Source organism: Oryctolagus cuniculus, chromosome 13 (assembly GCF_964237555.1).
Source record: "Oryctolagus cuniculus chromosome 13, mOryCun1.1, whole genome shotgun sequence".
Classification (NCBI taxonomy): Eukaryota; Metazoa; Chordata; class Mammalia; order Lagomorpha; family Leporidae; genus Oryctolagus; species Oryctolagus cuniculus.
This window is the reverse complement of record NC_091444.1, coordinates 61112441-61130950: the sequence shown is the minus strand read 5'-3', so window position 1 is coordinate 61130950 and position 18510 is coordinate 61112441. Positions and strand designations below refer to the sequence as shown.

At 41.3% G+C, this 18510-nt stretch overlaps 1 long non-coding RNA gene across 1 annotated transcript in view; it reads left to right on the top strand.

The window, feature by feature from the left end:
- The window catches only part of LOC138844983 (uncharacterized), a 41625-nt gene extending 24268 nt beyond the window's left edge, over positions 1–17357 (top strand). Inside the window, exon 3 of the long non-coding RNA XR_011381536.1 lies at positions 15131–17357. This is a non-coding gene — a long non-coding RNA (uncharacterized lncRNA). The remainder of the gene's footprint in view (positions 1–15130) is intronic.
- Positions 17358–18510: the final 1153 nt, after the last annotated feature.

Genomic DNA, 18510 nt, shown 5'->3' with positions numbered 1-18510 from the left:
ATCAGTCTTTCTTGGACACTATCCCTTATTGGCTTTGAAGGAACAAGTGATCGTTGCGAACATCTATGCAGCAAGGAACTAAGGGAAGCCTCAATCACCAGCCAGTGAGAAACTGAGACCCTACATTTAATTGTCCACAAAAAACCCAAATGCTGCCAACAACTGCACTAGCTTGGAAACAGATCTCTTCCCAGTGGGCCCTCAGATGAATTCACACCCAGATGACAGCATGATTAAGTTTTTGGGGAATCCTAAAGCAGAGGACATAGCTTGTTTGTGTCTTGAGTCTTGAACCATAAAAACTGTTGATAATGAATGTATGTTGTTCAAATTTTTTTCATTTATTTGCAAGGCAGAGAGACAGAAAGAAACAGAGAAGAGAATTCCCATCTGCTTGTTCACTCCCCCAAATGCCCATAACAGCCAGGCTAGGCCTGGATGAAACCAGGAGGCTGGAACACAATCCAAGTCTTCCACATGGGTGGGAGGAACCCAATTATTTGAGCCATTACCCTGCCTCCCAAGGTCTGCAGTAATAGGAGGCTGGAGTCAGGAGGCAGAACTGGGAATTGAACTTGGTGTTCCAATATGGGAGATGGACATCTTAATCGCAAGGCTAAATGCCCACTCCCAATATGTGTAGTTTAATTCATTAAGTTTGTGAAAATACTGTTGCATAACAAAAGGTTACTAATATGAAGCTCACTGATGCCTCAGGTCTTTACTGATTCTATGGCAAGGAAAATAGGAAGAAGCAAAACAAAAATTCTGTCCATGATCCTCCCTGGGACTGTTAACCTGCCTGCTTCTAGATTGCCAACCCATAGGAGTAGAGACAGCTTCAGTTTTCATTACATAAAGGATAACTACCGACTTGGGTAATCCACTATCAGACCAGAGCCCCAGTGAGGCAGAAAAGGACACATCTTATTTACTTCTGATAAGAGGAATGTAAATCAAACTAACAACACACATCTAGCAAGAGAATTGCTGAAGGAGAAGACATTATCCTGAATTAAAAAAATAATAATAAAGTAAGTCTCACTTCTAGTAATGGTATAGTAGATTGGTTTGACTAACATTATTGCTTATAAAAATCATGAAAGATTCACTTATACTATTACTTATGCAAATCATAAATATTCACAAAATATGAAAAAACAAGGTACTAGACAATGAGCCAAAGTGGACAGAGACTGAAGACGAGTTGACTCTTGAATAACGAGCTTTGCATTAGTCATGTCTCTTAATGTGATTCAAGCCCTTCCTTTCTCTCATTTATTAATTCTCAGTCAGAAACCATCTGGACTCCACTGAACTTCTGGGCCTAACTAACTTTTGGTTAGTCCTATCCCAGGTCCTGACCTTAGCCTAAATCTTCATTTCTCTGTTGACCCAGGATCTCAGTGCTCCTGTCCCATTGGCCAAATCTCTGACCTAGGAGTGTGGCTGCTCACCCTCCTCACAGTTGTTTTCTCAGCTGCATCATGCTGTTTTTCTTCTTATTATTGTTTTAGATTTAATGATAATTTTATTTTAACAGCCTTATTGATATATCTTTCATGTAAAAAGTTGTGTATACTTAAGTTGTACAATTTGATGCCTTGATATTGCAGTACGATGCTCTTAAGAACTTCTGAATTACAACCTTATTCCTTATTTACACACAAGGAAAACTTGGCCCCTGGGTATCATTATCCTAAATTAGTAGAGGCCTACGTCTCAATGACCCAGAAGGCCTTCCTTTGCCATATATCTTTTTGAGTTCCTCTCCTATTTCTCTTTCACCCTCAACTCCAACAACACTTGTTTCTTGACTGCTCATATTTTTTCTAACACACAGACATAAGTACATCTCAGGGCTTTTGTACTTTCTGTTTGCTTTACCTTGGACATTCATCCCCCAGATAGCATCATGATTATCTCCCTTTCTTAAGTTTTTGCTCAAATATTCTTTTTGGTGAGACATTACCTGGAAATTTTGTCTAAAACTAACAGCTCAAGCCTATTATCATGACTCTCCTACCTCCCTTCTCTTAGCATTTACTATCTAACATGCTTGATGTCTTATTTATTTAGCTTATTTTCTTCTCCTCATCTAAAATGTAAGTGCTGTGTATGCGTAGAGGGATATCTGGTTTTGTTCTTCTGTATTGGTTAGAACATTGAGTTGCATGTATCAGGCATTAAATAATCATTTCTTGAATTTCTCAATTTCTTGGTTTAGCATAAGAGTTTCATTTTCCTCTAATATAATTTCTCCCATGGATTGACAGGCTGGTACTAAATTACAGAGGTGCTTACATGATTCATTATGATAGTTCTAGTGTTCCAGTTCCCTTTGGCTAAAAGAGGTACTCAGTCCTAGGTGACTAAGATAGAAAGAAATAGAATATCTAGGACTTCCCCAATGTACAAAGTTATGGGTTCCAAATGTTCATTTATATGTCAATTGTTTGGACAGCCTGAACTTATTTTCAGAACACTACTGGGCACAGCTAGTTAACTTCAGGGAAGTCTCAGAAGACTGCAAGGTGCCAGAACCTGGAACCAGATCTGCCCGCTGGGACAGGGCTAGCCCTGGAAGGACAGGGACAGGTGCACTGAACTCTGAAGGCATTCAGTGCAGTCAATAGGGGATGTTGTCCTGAAATCAGAGTTTTAGGCATTGGAAAGGTTAGAGAGAGCCCAGAGAAAATTGGTTGATATTATTGGAAAGTAGAATTTAGCACCTGGCAATGTCTGGGTACTGATACTTAGGAGACAGGCTTACCAAAAATATCATTAAGATAAGGCAAAGTTAAGCCACAGAATAGAGAAAATATTTGCAACTCATATATCTGACAAATGGTTCATCTCCAGAATACGTAAGTAATTGCTTCAAATCAAAAAGAGAAGATAGACAACCCAACAGACAGCTTTTAGCCCAGACAACCTGAGCTCAGATTCTCATTTCACCATTTACTACCTTGGGCCTCCTAACTAACATCTCTGGACCTCAATTTCCTCACTTGTGAAAACAGATAATACACTCTCAAATTTGGTTGCTATAGAGAATGAGTTTAATAAATATTAGATTTTGGCTGGCGCCGCGGCTCACTAGGCTAATCCGCCTTGCGGCGCCGGCACACCGGGTTCTAGTCCCGGTCGGGGCGCCAGATTCTGTCCCGGTTGCCCCTCTTCCAGGCCAGCTCTCTGCTGTGGCCCGGGAAGGCAGTGGAGGATGGCCCAAGTGCTTGGACCCTGCACCCCATGGGAGACCAGGAGAAGCACCTGGCTCCTGCCTTCGGATCAGCGCGGTGCGCCGGCCGCAGCGCGCCAGCTGTGGCAGCCATTGGAGGGTGAACCAACGGCAAAAGGAAGACCTTTCTCTCTGTCTCTCTCTCTCACTGTTCACTCTGCCTGTCAAAAAAAACATTAGCTTTTAATAATAATAGTCATTTTTCCCTCAACAGGAGCAAGAAAGATTGTTACCACCAACTTTGGGTCTTGGGGACAATATAGAAATGCACTAATATAAACCAGGGGTCAAAGTCAGAGCTAAAAACATTAAAATGGACTCAAGTGAGTTCTTAGTCCTGTGCTAGAGATTGAGAGGGGAAAGGAGGGATGCAGGTGATGAGCTGGACCTGATGTGGTAGTTTGTCCATACATATGACTGCTTATAATTTCTCTCATCTGTATATTCTCCTCCCATTGGGAGGTGGGGTCTTTTTTTCCTTTCCTTGAATTAGTGTTGGTCTTGGGGACTTGATTTGACCAATAAATCAAAATAGCAATGATGCTGAACATGGCATCATTTTTTAAAATTTTATTTATTTGAAATACAGAGTTACAGAGAGAAAGGGGGAGAGAGAGAGATTGGTCTTCCATCTGCTGGCTCACTCCCCAAATGGCTGCAGTGGCCAGGACTGTTCCAGTCTGAAGCCAGGAACTGGAACTTTATCTAGGTCTCTTACATGGTTGGCAGAGGCCCAAATACTTCATTTATCTTCTGCTGTTTTCCCAGGCACATTGGCAGGAAGCTGGATTGAAAGTAGAGCAGCCTGAACTTGAACAGGCACTTATAAAGGATACTGGTATAGCAAGCAGCAGTTTAACACACCACACCACAGTGTTGGCCCCTTCCTGCTAGTTTTTGCTTTGTATTCTTGGAACTCAGTTACCACACTGTAAGGGAGTCCAAGTTATCCTGCTGGAAAGAGAGGCCACATTGAGAAGTCATGGGTGATGAAATAACACATGGAAAGAAAGAACCCAAGGAGCAGAATCAAGCACTCCCAAATCAGGATCATATCATCCCAGACATGTGAGAGAGACCTTCCTCCCAGGAATTCAGCCACCAGCTAAACTGAGCCCCGTTAGTGAGTTTTGTCCAAAAACATACAGAATTGCCCACTCAAACCACAGCTATATGAGAAATAACAAATGACCGTTGTTCTAGGTTTGAAGGTGATTTGTTATAAATTAATAGATACTGATATTGAAATGGGTACCTCAAAATTATGTGCTGTTGTTAAGGAAAACTCCTAATAGAACTATTATAGGATCAGGTGCAGGCCAGAGCAGGTGGTAAGACAAAGGCAGCTGGAGGAAGGTGCTATATGGTGGCACTAATCAAGGTACTAAATTAAACACATGCCTAATTTGGATCTGGCTAAAAAGCCATGAGAGTTTCTCAGGCATGGAAAGCCAAGACACTTTGGCAGAAAAAAAATGACCTAAATGAAAGTTCTCTGTGAGTGAGATCCCAGTGGAAAGAATGGGCCATCAAAGAAGGAGATACCTTTCTCTGAAGGGAAGAGAGACCTTCCACTTTGATTATGGCTTTTTTTTTTTTTTTTTTTTTTTTTTTGACAGGCAGAGTGGACAGTGAGAGAGAGAGACAGAGAGAAAGGTCTTCCTTTTGCCGTTGGTTCACCCTCCAATGGCCGCCGCAGCCGCGCACTGCAGCCAGCGCACTGCGCTGATGCAAAGGCCGGAGCCAAGTGCTTATCCTGGTCTCCCATGGGGTGCAGGGCCCAAGCACTTGGGCCATCCTCCACTGCACTTCCAGGCCACAGCAGAGAGCTGGCCTGGAAGAGGGGCAACCGGGACAGAATCCGGCGCCCCGACCGGGACTAGAACCCAGTGTGCCGGCGCCGCAAGGCGGAGGATTAGCCTAGTGAGCCACGGCGCCGGCTTGATTATGGCCTTGTCTAAATAGGGTCTGAGTTTGTGAATTCGAGAGGCTTCCATAGCCTTGGCAGCTCATGACAAGAGCCTCGGGTGATTACTGAAGTCATAAAAAAGAGACTCAATTGTTAAATCAACAATAGGAGTCACTGTGCACTTGCTCCCCATGTAGGATCTCTGTCCTTAATGTGTTGTATTATGAGAATTAACAGTAAAACTAGTCTTTAAACAGTACTTTATACTTTGTGTGTCTGTGTGGGTACAAACTGTTGAAATCTTTACTTGGTATATACTAAGTTGATCTTCTGTATATAAAGATAATTAAAAATGAATCTTAATGAAGAATGGGATGGGAGAGGGAGTAGGAGATGGGATGGTTTGCGGGTGGAAGGGTGGTAATGGGGGGAAAAGCCACTGTAATCCAAAAGTTGTACTTTCAAAATTTATATTTATTAAATAAAAGTTTTCTAAAAAAAAAAAAATGCCTGATCTGTTTGTTGAGTTTGCTAAGGGCATTTTCCAGCAGAATATAGAAAGTGCCAATTGATTTCTCTTAATGGCCCACTTTAAGGTAAACTGATAGCGATATATGCTAACGAAGCAGCTGTTTAGTTCAAGCAAAATTATAGGGTATCTTTCCAACCCAGGACTTGTTGGTTTGGAAAACAGAACTTTCTCATCCTTGGTACTTCCAACTGAAAAAAATGATTCTCAAAGTAAGAAATAATATGAGGAGAAAGATAAAATGCAGGCACTGCTAGTAAAACACAGCCTTGGGGGCAAGATGAAAACAAGTGTAACTAAAAGACCCTTTGATAAAGTCACACAAGGTTTGAGGTGGGTCTTCATAGATTCTTTCTCTTAGGGTTCTGAGATCCTTAAGAAAATTGTTTCACAGCACTCTGACTTATAGCCTAAAGTGGTGAGGGGCTTATCTTGAAAGGAACTGTGAATGTGGCTTTTGTCTGATTGTAATTTGATTTAAAAAACCCTCTAAGATTTTAAAGGAGTTGTAACCAGTTGAGCTAAAGGGGGTCAGAGAGAATTCATAATGCAAAGAGACTTGAGGGCTCCAACTCTAAGCAAGAGCAGAAGCAGCCTCAAGAATTGTTCACTGTGGAAAAGAGAAGGCAATTCAGGGCAGAGTTGAGAGCTCAAGGTGGAACCAAGAGAACAGGGGCCGGCACTGTGGCATAGTGGATAAAGCCGCCACCTGCAGTGCCAGCATCCCATATGGGTTCTGGTTCAAGTCCCAGCTGCTCTACTTCTGATCCAGTTCTCTGGTATGGCCTGGGAAAGCAGTAGAAGATGGCCCACATCCTTGCAGCCCTGCACCTGTGTGGGAGACCTGGAAGAAGCTCCTGGCTCATGGCTTCCAATTAGCCCAATACTGGCCATTGCAACCAACTGGGGAGTGAATCAGCGGATGGAAGACTTCTTTTTCTCTCTATCTGCCTGTCCTTCTCTCTGTGTGTAACTCTGACTTTCAAATAAATAAATAAATCTTTAAAAAAAAAAAAGAACCAAGAGAACAGAGAATCCCAAGTGGAAACCACATCCAAAGAGCAGCCCTGGACTGTAAATAAGAAACTTTCTCTGCTCTAACTGCCTCTGGCACCAGAGTTGTCTTGGTTCATTTCCTTTTGTTATAAGTGAATACCACAGACCCGGTAATTATAAAGAACACATGTTTATTCAGCTCATAGTTCTAGAAGCTGAGTACATTTTCTGTCATCATACAAATGCCCAAGACTGGGAAAGTTAGAAAGAGCTGGCTCACAATTCGGGAGATGGGAAAGCTCAAGAGCATGACACCAGCGTCAACATTGCTCTTGGTGAGGGCCTTGTGATTTGTCACAAAATGGCAGAGTAAAAGAGGGAGAGGCATATGCAAAAGGAGCAGACAGCAAAGCAGGCACCCCGGCAGGTGGTGTTTGCTACCATGGGGACTGCTTGGATTTGGTGCTAATGAGCTGAAGGGGCCCCCAGGGATGGTATTGACTTTTAAAGGAAAGAATAGCTACCCTAGGGCAGGACTAAGAAGTAAACGCATGTCAATCATTTGTTGGTAAGCTTGCCTTTAAGAAAAAAATCTCCAGGCAAGAAGCTTAAGGATATATTCCAAGTTTGTTCTTAAACTTTATACTGAACTTCTAGAAAATTCCACATCTATGCACTGCTTTTCTAAAACAACACAAACAAAAAGGGTTTTGTATGGCACATTTACCTTCTCTCCCAAGATCTTCTTCCATCATTATTAGTAGCACTTGTTTAAATTTAATTTTTAATGGAGTCAGTTTAATTTTTAAAACCTTATATGGACAGAAAAATAAAAATATCACTTGCATATACTTTAGAAGTTTCAAAATATACAACTTTTTTTCTATAGAACTGAAATCACCATGGGAAGACTTTACTCTCATCATAATCCATACATCTTATTGTTACTTGATTGTTGGAGTCAGTGGTGAAGCAAATCCCTCCCCGTATCATTGACTCAATGTATTTTGCATTTATCCTCCCTCCTCAGATCCACAAATTAGAATCATGTGGAAGACCAACTGTTCACCTACTGGGAGTCACAAATAAGTAAACAGTAACCTGCAGCTTCCATTATCCCTATAGAATTTACCAGAATGATCTTGTTCAATGATTTTAAAAAAGCATCTGAAAAAGTATCATTCATTCAACTATGTAAGAAGCTGTAAATAAGCTTATAAGTAGAGTTTATTGGGGACAGGTATTTAGCACAGCAGTTAAGAAGCCCATGTTGGCCGGCGCCACGGCTCAATAGGCTAATCCTCCACCTAGTGGCACTGGCACACTGGGTTCTAGTCCCGGTCGGGGCGCCGGATTCTTTCCCGGTTGCCCCTCTTCCAGGCCAGCTCTCTGCTGTGGCCCGGGAAGGCAGTGGAGGATGGCCCAAGTGCTTGGGCCCTGTACCCCATGGGAGACCAGGAGAAACACCTGGCTCCTGGCTTTGGATCAGCGTGGTCCGCCGGCCACAGCGCGCCAGCCGTGGCGGCCATTGGAGGGTGAACCAATGGCAAAAAGGAAGATCTTTCTCTCTGTCTCTCTCTCTCACTGTCCACTCTTCCTGTCAAAAAAAAAAAAAAAAAAAAAGAAAAAAAAAAAGAAAAAAAGAAGCCCATGTCCCAAATCAGTATCTGGGTTTGATATCTGGCTTCAATGGCTCCTGACTCCAGCTTCAGCTAATGTAGACTCTGTGTGGCAACGGTGATGGCTCAAGTAATTGGATTCTTGCCATCATGTGGGAGACCTGGATTGAGTACCCAGCTCCCAGCTTCAGTCTTACTCCAGCCCCAGCTGTCACAGGCATTTAGGAAGTGAACCAGCAGATGAGAACTGGCTGTCTGCTCTCAGCCACTCAAATAAGTAAATAAAAATTGTAAAAGTATGTGTTATGACCTACTTCTTTAAAATAAATAAATAAATTTAAATTATAATTTTGGGGGCACTGTATTTCACTATTAGTTTTTTTTTTATACTAGCCATTATCACCTATTAAAAAGAAGGCTCTGAAGTCTTTCCCTGGCTTCCAGATTTCTGAAAAAATTTAGAAGAATATTCCTGTGTATCTTCCACAATAAGTAGCTCTACTCAGATGTATATGGTTTATTCATCTGTGTATCACCTACTTACTGTTACTCTGAGTCATTCAGGTGTGTGAACATATGCTTGTATGTGTACACATAGAATGGCTATGTGTATGTTCTTGTCTACTAGATTATAATCCTTTTTATGGCAGATTCAATGTCTGTTTTTTCTTTGTATATTTATCTGATCTTAGCCTAGTCCTTTGATCATAGAAAGTGCTAAATAAATATTTGTTGGCTGATATCTGATGTACTGGCTGTAAATGTTCAGGATGAGCACAGAAGCAATGAAACTGGACAATGTTTGCTAAAATGTATCCTCTCTTTAATTGCTTAAACTGTATTCTCTCCTAGCATTCATTTTCGGCATTAAGTTATAATGAAGTATGCAAACTTTATTTCATTCTCTCCGTGACGATTAAGCTCAGCTGACGGGACATTTCAGGTGGAGAGTAACCCACAACTGCATACCATTCTCTGTCCATGTTGTCGTCATAACCACTTAGCCCCAGTCCATTCAGCTTATATAGTAGTTGCCGCCAATATCATCTGAGTCTACAATATCATTCAGGCGTCTCACGTCATCACTTTCCATTCCCTCTAGCTTCTAGAGTCTCATTTTAGCCACGGGGATCACGCGGCATGGGTGTCTATAATGTCACTTGGAGAGATAACATTACTAGTCTGCCCCTACTGTCCAGTGACCCCACTCCAGCACTACATATCACGTGCTGAGCATGTGGCTTAGAGTAAGAGGACCTAAGAAGTGGGCTTTGCCTGCCACAAACATTTCAAACAGAAGATGTGAGCAAAGCACTTCATTGGTGCTCAGTGAGAAATTTGTCCATAGACGTATCACATTTTCCCCAGAGTACGTGATAATAGAATAAAAATTCTTCTTGTGAATATCAAAAGCTCCAATTATTCTGCAAATCTTCCTGCAGTTTCATCCTGATTGCTATCCAATCAATGGAGGCAGGGATTTTAGTAGCCATGTTTTTCTACCCAAGAACATCTCTATACAACCATTATTCCATTTCATTGTTCTTCAGTCTCAGACCCATAAATGTAAAGTGAGAAAATACAGAAATAAAGTCAGACAGGCAAGAAATGAAAACAGTGGCACAAAATACTTCTATATGGAATTTCCTGTCTTAATAATCCTTAGGATCATCAAAAGTAGGTTTTGGCTGTCTTTTTTGGTCCTGAAAAGTTTGAGGGCTTGGACCTTCTAAGCTGGCATGCAGGGGTGCCAAGGGCAGGGGTCCCTTACAGAACAGCTGCACATGAGCTTTATGAGCTTACATTTGCTAGTCGTCTGCTAGTCGGTTGCCAGGCTTCTGGGGTGTTAGAATAGTAAACAGTTGTTTCTCAGGAACAGAGATAGGGTTATCCACAACCTCACATGCTAAATATAAATTTAATAAAGCTCCTTCCTAACAACTGAGATCACTGATTTTCAACCAGGGTGGGGGTGAAGAGAGATCTGTCTCCAGTGGACTAGTTTGTGCAAGGTCCCTGCTGAGTCTGTATCCCACCTCCAAATCACTGCATCTCTTCAGGGATTGCTGGCACACAGCTTGGATGCGCTGGACGGTCTCTCTAGCTCTTTCGGCCATTTGCTCACAGTGCTCCTGACGTGTTGCAAAGGAACCTCCGAAGTACTCAGGGAAGATCACAAAAGGAGATGTTGTAAGTCCTTGGCCACCCTCCACAATGCTGCGCTGTGAACTTTCTCACAGTTTAAAGGAAGTAGCTAAAGAGACTGAAGGGTATAATCAGAAGGAGATGGGGATACTTCCATGTTGACAACAGTTGACTGTGAGTCTTAGATTTGATCCTGGGAGCTGCCAAAGATTTACAGTGTGAGTTTGGATGTCATCAACCATGTTGTCTGTAATCCCTTTAGAACAGAGATGGCTGTGTAGACAAATAGCAAGAAGCCTCAAGTGAAGGCCCAAGGTGGAAGCAGCTCTGTTCTTCCACTGGCCATGTCTCAGACATATCCTTCTACTCAATACCCTACTCTTCATGTGTGAGCCTGGGAGCGAGGCTTCCTTTTTGCAGAAGAGGGGAAGCCCAGACATCATTGATTTGAGTCATAACCCTATGACCTTTGAAATCCAAAAGTATATAAGAAAAACCAAAACAAATTTAGGTTTCCAAAGTTTCTTACGGTTTTCTGTTTGGTAAGCCATGAAGAATTAGACATTAACTGTGGAGAAGACTATTTCTTAGTTCTGAAACTAACTCTTGAATTGGCTGTTGAGTTATACAAATAAAAGATGAAGTCCCAAATTGAAAGTGGGGACTGTGTCAAACACTCTTGCCTGGCTAACTCAAGGCTTTCCAACTACCTATCTGTATTTATATAAGATCATACTTAGTTACACTGAAGTGGTTCTCAGTTACCTAAGGGTCTCCAATGCCATGATGCTAACCTGCTCTATATAGTACAGTCATCCCTCATTATTTGCAAGGATTGGTTCCAGGACCTCCCCACAGATATCAAAATCCTGGGATGCTCAAATCTCTTGTATAAAATAGTGTAGTATTTGTGTATATGACACGCACATTCTCTTGTGTGCTTTAAATCATCTCTTATGCTACTTGTAACACCTAATACAATGTAAATATTTATTATTATGCTATATTGTGTAGGGAATTGTGACAAGAAAAAAGTCCATGCATGTCTTTTTTTTCCCCAGAACACTTTGAATCCATGGTTGGTTGAATCGTGGATATGGAAACCATAGATGTGGGGGCAGACTGTAAAGTGAAGAGCTATTTATGTGGCCAGCACTGTGCAGTGCTACTCACTTCGGTTGTCTTGAGAAAAATTAGGCCCTTTTTTTCTTAAATATACTTGGATATTGTGCCTAAAACAAACAAATAACACACGCATCAAACTCATGTGCTCATGGAGTGTGTGTATGTATTAGAAAGTTGCTGATGGATGAGTCACTAGGCTGGAAGCTCAGGACTCTGACAAGAGCAGTGCTGTTTGGGCACAGAGTCAGATTGAGGCAGAAGAAGGAAAATGCCCTGACCACTCTGCATGCAGCCAGTCAAATCCCAGCACCCTGGCAACATGACCTTCCCAGTCAGAGTTTGGCTAAAGGTTTTAGCCAAACCTTTAAGATGAGCAAGTGGAGGCAGTCACTGCACCCAGCCTCTCCCCTCTGTGAGCCAATGACTCTGGTTCAAGCTCTTGGAGTGTTGTCTCTGGTTCTAGCTTTTCTACTTTGCTGTTTGCCTCGGCGTATGGAATTCAAGGGCCTATTGCTTTTGCCTTCTCCACCAGCTACTGTAGTTCTTATCAATTTATATGAAAACCTCTTGGCCTCAGTCCTGGACCCAGGGAACTTATAATTTCCCAGATGTCTCCTTGGTGGTTGTCTGGCCAAGCCAGCCCTGCCTACTTGTAGAGGAGAGGGAGAGGGAATATAACCACTTTTGACACTAGGGCAATCATTTCATTATGGAAGAATGATGTGTGTGTGGCCATAATAGCTGAAAACAGAAACATTCAGTTGTTGCTTATTATTACTATCATCACAAATTCTAATCTTCAGTGGGTGTCCAGGGTAGAACTGAGTGGCTGGTGGTCTAGCGATCCCCCAACTCTTTCACACTCCACTCATGTTTTTTTAGACTAGACACTTTCCCTGGTGTTTTACTTTTTCCCCTTAAGATTGCCTTAATGTTTACTTTTACTGTATTTCAGCAGGACAAAATGCATGTATGTGAGTGTGAATGTGCTTCTGCCTTTCCTTCATCCGGTGGGCTGATCCACACAGTCCTTGCTCTTGCTTTCCCTTCCTGTATACACATGGGGGAGAAGGTGGGTTAGGATTGGGGCAGAGTTAATGAAGCTGACAGGCTTAAGTAGCACTCTAACATGGGAAGCTGGCCTTATCACCTCCATGGCCCAATCACATATAGAAATTGGATGGCAGGGATCTACTGAATTTCAGGCCACTAAAGTGCCAGCTTTGGGTGGTCCTCCAGAGCCTTTTTCAGTTCAGACCTGAGATTTATCTGGACACTGGGTACAACTGTCTTTTACCTGTAACTTGGTATTGGTATAAGGAAGTATTATAGAAAGAAAAAAAATCACTAGGCAAAGGAAGAAAGATTAAATGATTTCTTTTATCTTTTTATTTATTTGTTTATTTTTATTTTTTGACAGGCAGAGTGGACAGTGAGAGAGAGAGACAGAGAGAAAGGTCTTCCTTTGCCGTTGGTTCACCCTCCAATGGCCGCTGCGGCTGGCGTGCTGCGGCCGGCGCACCACCCTGATCCGATGGCAGGAGCCAGGTACTTCTCCTGGTCTCCCATGGGGTGCAGGGCCCAAGCACTTGGGCCATCCTCCACTGCACATCCGGGCCACAGCAGAGAGCTGGCCTGGAAGAGGGGCAACCGGGACAGAATCCGGTGCCCCGACCGGGACTAGAACCTGGTGTGCTGGCGCCACAAGGCGGAGGATTAGCCTAGTGAGCCGCGGAGCCGGCCATGATTTCTTTTAGATTCATATAAAAGAGAAAGACTAAAAACTAGTTCCCGAACCTTTAGGAATACTCTTTTTTTTTTCTTTCACTATTATTTTAATTATACATATCTATTGAGTATAACAATACATGTATCCAATATGTTATAAGTAAATCAGGTTAGCATTCCCATGTTAATATTCTTTTAGCTGCAAGAATTATTATAAATATGGGGAATCAAGGAACTTGAAAACTTACTGTATTTTGGTTAAAGAAAGCAATGCAGAAAGGAGGGAGGAGGAGGAGAGGGAAGAGAAGGGGCAGCAAAAGAACACGAACAATAAAAAAAGGGTAAGAAGGAGCAATAGCAGAGCAGAAATGATGCATCCAATGTGCAGTAAAATTATATTTTAAATGTAAGTAATAATATATGGTGATGTGTTACAAATACACATTTGCATTATCATCTAATCATAAATTTAATTTATTAGACTATTTGGTGCCTATGCTTAATTATAAAATATTTAAATTGTCATATGTATAATTATATATATTAAATTAGTAATAGCTTTTCTTTTTAAAAATCATTTCCTTTTATTTTATTTATTTGAGAATGGGAGAGAAATAGAGATAGAGATAGTATGAGAGAGACAGAGTGTTCCCATATGCTGGTTCACTCCCTGAAAATCTGCAGAATCATGCTGAAGCTGAGAACCCAATCCAGGTCTCCCTTGTGGGTGAGAAGGACCTAACTACTTAAGCCATCACCTGCTGCCACCTAGGTTACACATAGTAGGAAGCTGGAATTGGGAGCAGAATCAAGACTTGAACCAAGAAGCTCTGATACAGGATGTAGGCAGTTAGTAATTTTAGTCTTGGAGCCAAGAGTTTTCCATAATTTTAACCCCTGTTTAAACTGAAGTTTTACGTTTTCTCCCATTATTGATTTGAGTTATGATCTAGCTAAGCTTGTAGGTTTATTCTCCACACTCCAGTCTTACTCCTGGAACTGCAGGGATGAATACCATAGTGGGGGGCACTAGACCTGAAGCTGGAGCCCCTGGCTTCTGTTCTGCATCCACCATTCATGGCAGTGATGTTTACAGGTGAATCTGTCTCCTTGGATTCTGCTGCTTCACCTGTGAGGGGAACAGAGTAGAGTCTGCCTTGCCAATATCTCCATGTTGCCATGTAGGGCAAATAAAATGTGTCTGAAGGTGTTTGGGGAAACTATAAATAACAACAAAATTGTAAGATTTAATAACTAGCAGAAATCCAGAGCAGAATAGGCTTCCTCAATGAAATCCTCAGCCTGTAATAGTCACCCTGGATCATCAAGGTACCTCATTTAGCTGTCTCATGATGTATTTCTCTCTTTTTGTTAACATCTCCCCCCAACCAAATTTTAGCAGAAGTTGTGATTTGTTTGGCCTCTTTGTATTCCCAGCCTGTGAGAAAATCCCTTACATAGTCTTCTGTGTAGGGAGTGCTCAGTTGATAGAGAAGTTGTCTTCAACATAAATATCAACAACCTCTCCTTTCACCTTCAGAGGACATATCCCGGTTTGGACTATAAACCATAAAGTAACTGCGGATTCTGACGATGGCAAAGAAGAACCCTTTATGCTAAATTTTCTTTTTTTCCACTCTTCCCTCCTTTCTCAATGGTACAGAGTTTTGATGTTTATTTTTGAAAGTGAAACAAAACCATTGATTAGCAATTCTTTCACATAGAAATGTGGAATTATAGTTTTTATTTCAAATCCAGCAATATGTTGGGATGAGATAATCATCTCCTCAAAAACTGTTTGCAAAATATTGCTCTTTTCCTTTTGCTTTAATGGACAGAGACAAGAACAGAAGCTAACTGGCACAGAGATGACCCAGAACAGACTTGACATTCTTCAAGTAGCCTGAGGTAACCTTTTGGGTCTGAATGTAAGAACAGTATAAAATCAGCAGGTGACATGATGAAACAGCAATCTGGTCCTATGATATTTTTAAACATCATTATAGTAAGTTGCATAAGGAGGACATGTTTTCAGATAGCAATTACCATTAATGTCAAAGAGATTAAGAAATTAAATTTTTATTTAGTCCCTAAGCAGCCAATTAAGATGTACCCTATCAAAATAATTTTAGGATTTAGATCCTTGTTTCAATTTTTTTTGGAAATACTAGAAATTGCTTTGAGCTGAATTTAGCATGACCCTTTTGACCAGAGGCATGGTGTGTGAAAATTCTGATGCAGGTCATCTCATCCTCTGCATGCAGAAGCCTGACTTTTACCCTGGCACCTACTTCAGCACAAGCACCTATGGAAAAAAAGACTGTCTACATTTTTCTGTAGAATAATTGTGACCAACTGTTCCAGGGGTTCCTCCCCCAATCAAACAATTCTCCAATTCTCTGTGGACACCTACAATTTAATTCCATTCTGACACTAATTGGAGTTAGTAAAAACCCCATAAGTTTAGGACTCAGTCCCATAATCTGCCAATTGCAAGTCTTAGGTTGTGACTTGTCCTGCTGACCAATCAGCTCTACGTGAATAGTTCCTGCTGTTCCCTTTTGGGTTTGATCATGGACCAGAGTGGCTCATAGAACTCAGGAAGAGTTTACTTACTATATTCCCAGTTTATTATAAAAGATACAAATCAGGAGCAGCCAGGTGGAAAAGATGCCCAGGGAAGAGTATCAGGGAAAGTATTGGGACTTCTATGCCATCTGGTGGTTTGCCACCCTCTGGGAACTCTCATATGTTCACCAGCTCAGATGCTCTCTGAGCCCTATAGGTTCAGGAATTTTTACAGAGGCTTCATTACCTGAAACATGATTGGTTATTATGTCAACCTCTAGCCCATCTCCCATCTTGTAGATCGAGGGTGGCAGGGTTGGAAACACTTCTGGAAATTGTTTCAAATTCCCCACAAATATCATGAAGAATCGACTTTTTAAAGTGGTTCTCATCTATGCTGCCATACCATCACTGTTGTTCATCAAGGTGAGCTTAGGTATTTGGCTGGGAAATTCGAATAGTGACTATTTTTTAACATTCAGAAAATTATAATTTAATGTATAGAATTTCTCAACTTTAAATTATTTTTTATGGGTTAAGCTACAACTGGGGATGCCCACTTTTCATACTGGTGTGCAATTTAACTTCCAATCCAGCTTCCTGCTAATATGCATGAGAAGCCATGGCTCAAGTACTTGAGTTCCTGCCACCCGTGTGGGAGACCTGGATGAAGTTCCTGGCTCCCAACTTCAGCCTGGCCCAGACCAGTGTATTGTGGTCATTTAAGGAGTGCATGAGTGGGTGAAAGATCTCTCTCTCTCTCTCTTTCTGCTTTTCAAATAAATGTCTTTTTAAAAAATGCATGGCTTTTCTCATAATTTTTGTTAAATGTTTGAATTAACAATTTAAGTAAATGAGTAATAGTTTAGCAAATAAAAACTGGAAACTCATGCTTTCATGGATTTTTTGTTTTTTTCTATGTTTATATTTATAATTGTGATTTTATATTAAATCTGTTAAATACAGTTATTTATATTTTAAGTGGAGAACTGTCTTAAAAATGCAACACAGTTTAACTTCAGAAGCAATTCAGCATTCTAAGCAAACAAAAATAACCAATTTTAAAATTGTGTTGAAGGTTCTTGAACTAGGCTCTTTGATTTGCTATCAGTGAAGTATTCTACAGTTTGTTTAAAAACAGTTTAAAAGCTATCACATTTAACAAAAAAAAGGACATTCCAAACCCTTCTCATGCCAGCTGATTCCCTTTCCCCATAGAATGGTGGCATAATGCTATGTCACAGTGTATAAAAACAAGACAACGTGAAACAGAATGGATAACCACTGCAGTGACAACAGGTGCACACCCTGAGCTAGGGCCCTTCCCAGAGTTATCTTCCCCTACAGCCTCAACACCAAACAAAAAACATCAAGAGTTTGTCTTAGTTGTGTTGTGCTGTTTTTACAAACTAGATAAGTATAGCTGGTAACTAAGGATTTCTAAATAATAACCAGATAGTTAACATCACTGTGCAAACTTACAAAAAAAAAAAAAAAAAAAAAGGCCAGGGGCAGGCATTTGGCACAGCAGTTAAGAAGCCACATGGGATGCTTGCATCCTGTATCAGAGTTCCTGGGTTTGAGCCCTAGCTCTGCTCCTAACTCCAGCCTCCTACTAACATGAATTCTTAAAGGCAGCAGTTGGTGGCTCAAGTAGTTGGGTCCCTGCCACTCATACAGGAGACCTGAACTGAGTTTCAGGCTCCTGGCTTCAGCCTGACGCAGCCCTAGCTATTGTGGCCACTTGGGCAGTGAACCAGCAGATGGAAGATACCTGTCTTTCTCTCTCTCTCTTTTTTATCTGTCTTCCTCTGCCTTTTAAATAAATATAAATACATAAATAAACTGAAAATTTGGACAGAAACATGTTTAAGTACCTCATCATGCCAAAAGCAAAGTGCATGGAGTGAGAAGAGCATGAGAGTGACTTCATTTTAAAAATATTTGGGAATATGTACAACCTCAAGACCGTTTCAAGATGTTGCCAGTGGCTACTTCATGTAAACCACTGACATCTTCTAGAGCACTCTGAAGACTACAATTTGATCATGATCAAATTCTGTGATTAAACCTAATGAGGACAGTAGATGCCAATTACAGTGCCCCACTATGCTAAGGTATTCACAAGGGTACAGATGGACAGTTTTTGTTTGCTTGCTTGTTTGTTTTTTATTACTCCTCCTCTCCTTATCTTCATTTCCCACCTTTCTCAGGGAACCTTTAGCAGGGCCCTTTATACCATCAAATTTTCCTTCAGACTGAGGGTCACCAACACCCTTGTACCTCTTCAGCTTCATTGACCCAGTGATATGAGGCTGCTTTTCACTGTGCTGTAAGTTATCCCACATCTTACCAAGCTTTTTGCCATGTCTCCAAAAGAGATACCAGAGTGTGTGGTTTTGATCTTTGAGTAGAACTCTCAACAAAGTAGAAAGAAAACAGATGGTGGTCTTTGGGGGTCAAAAAGGTCCTTTCTCTTCTTGTCCCCTGTAAACCTGAATAGAAACAAACAACAATCACAGAGAGAGGGAGAGAGACTCTCAGAAGGCTAATGATATTTATCTGGAAGTACTAGAGAATTATGAAGGGGACAGCAAAGAATGGCAATGGGAATATGCCTGTTTGGAGTAAACTCTGGGCTTATTTACAA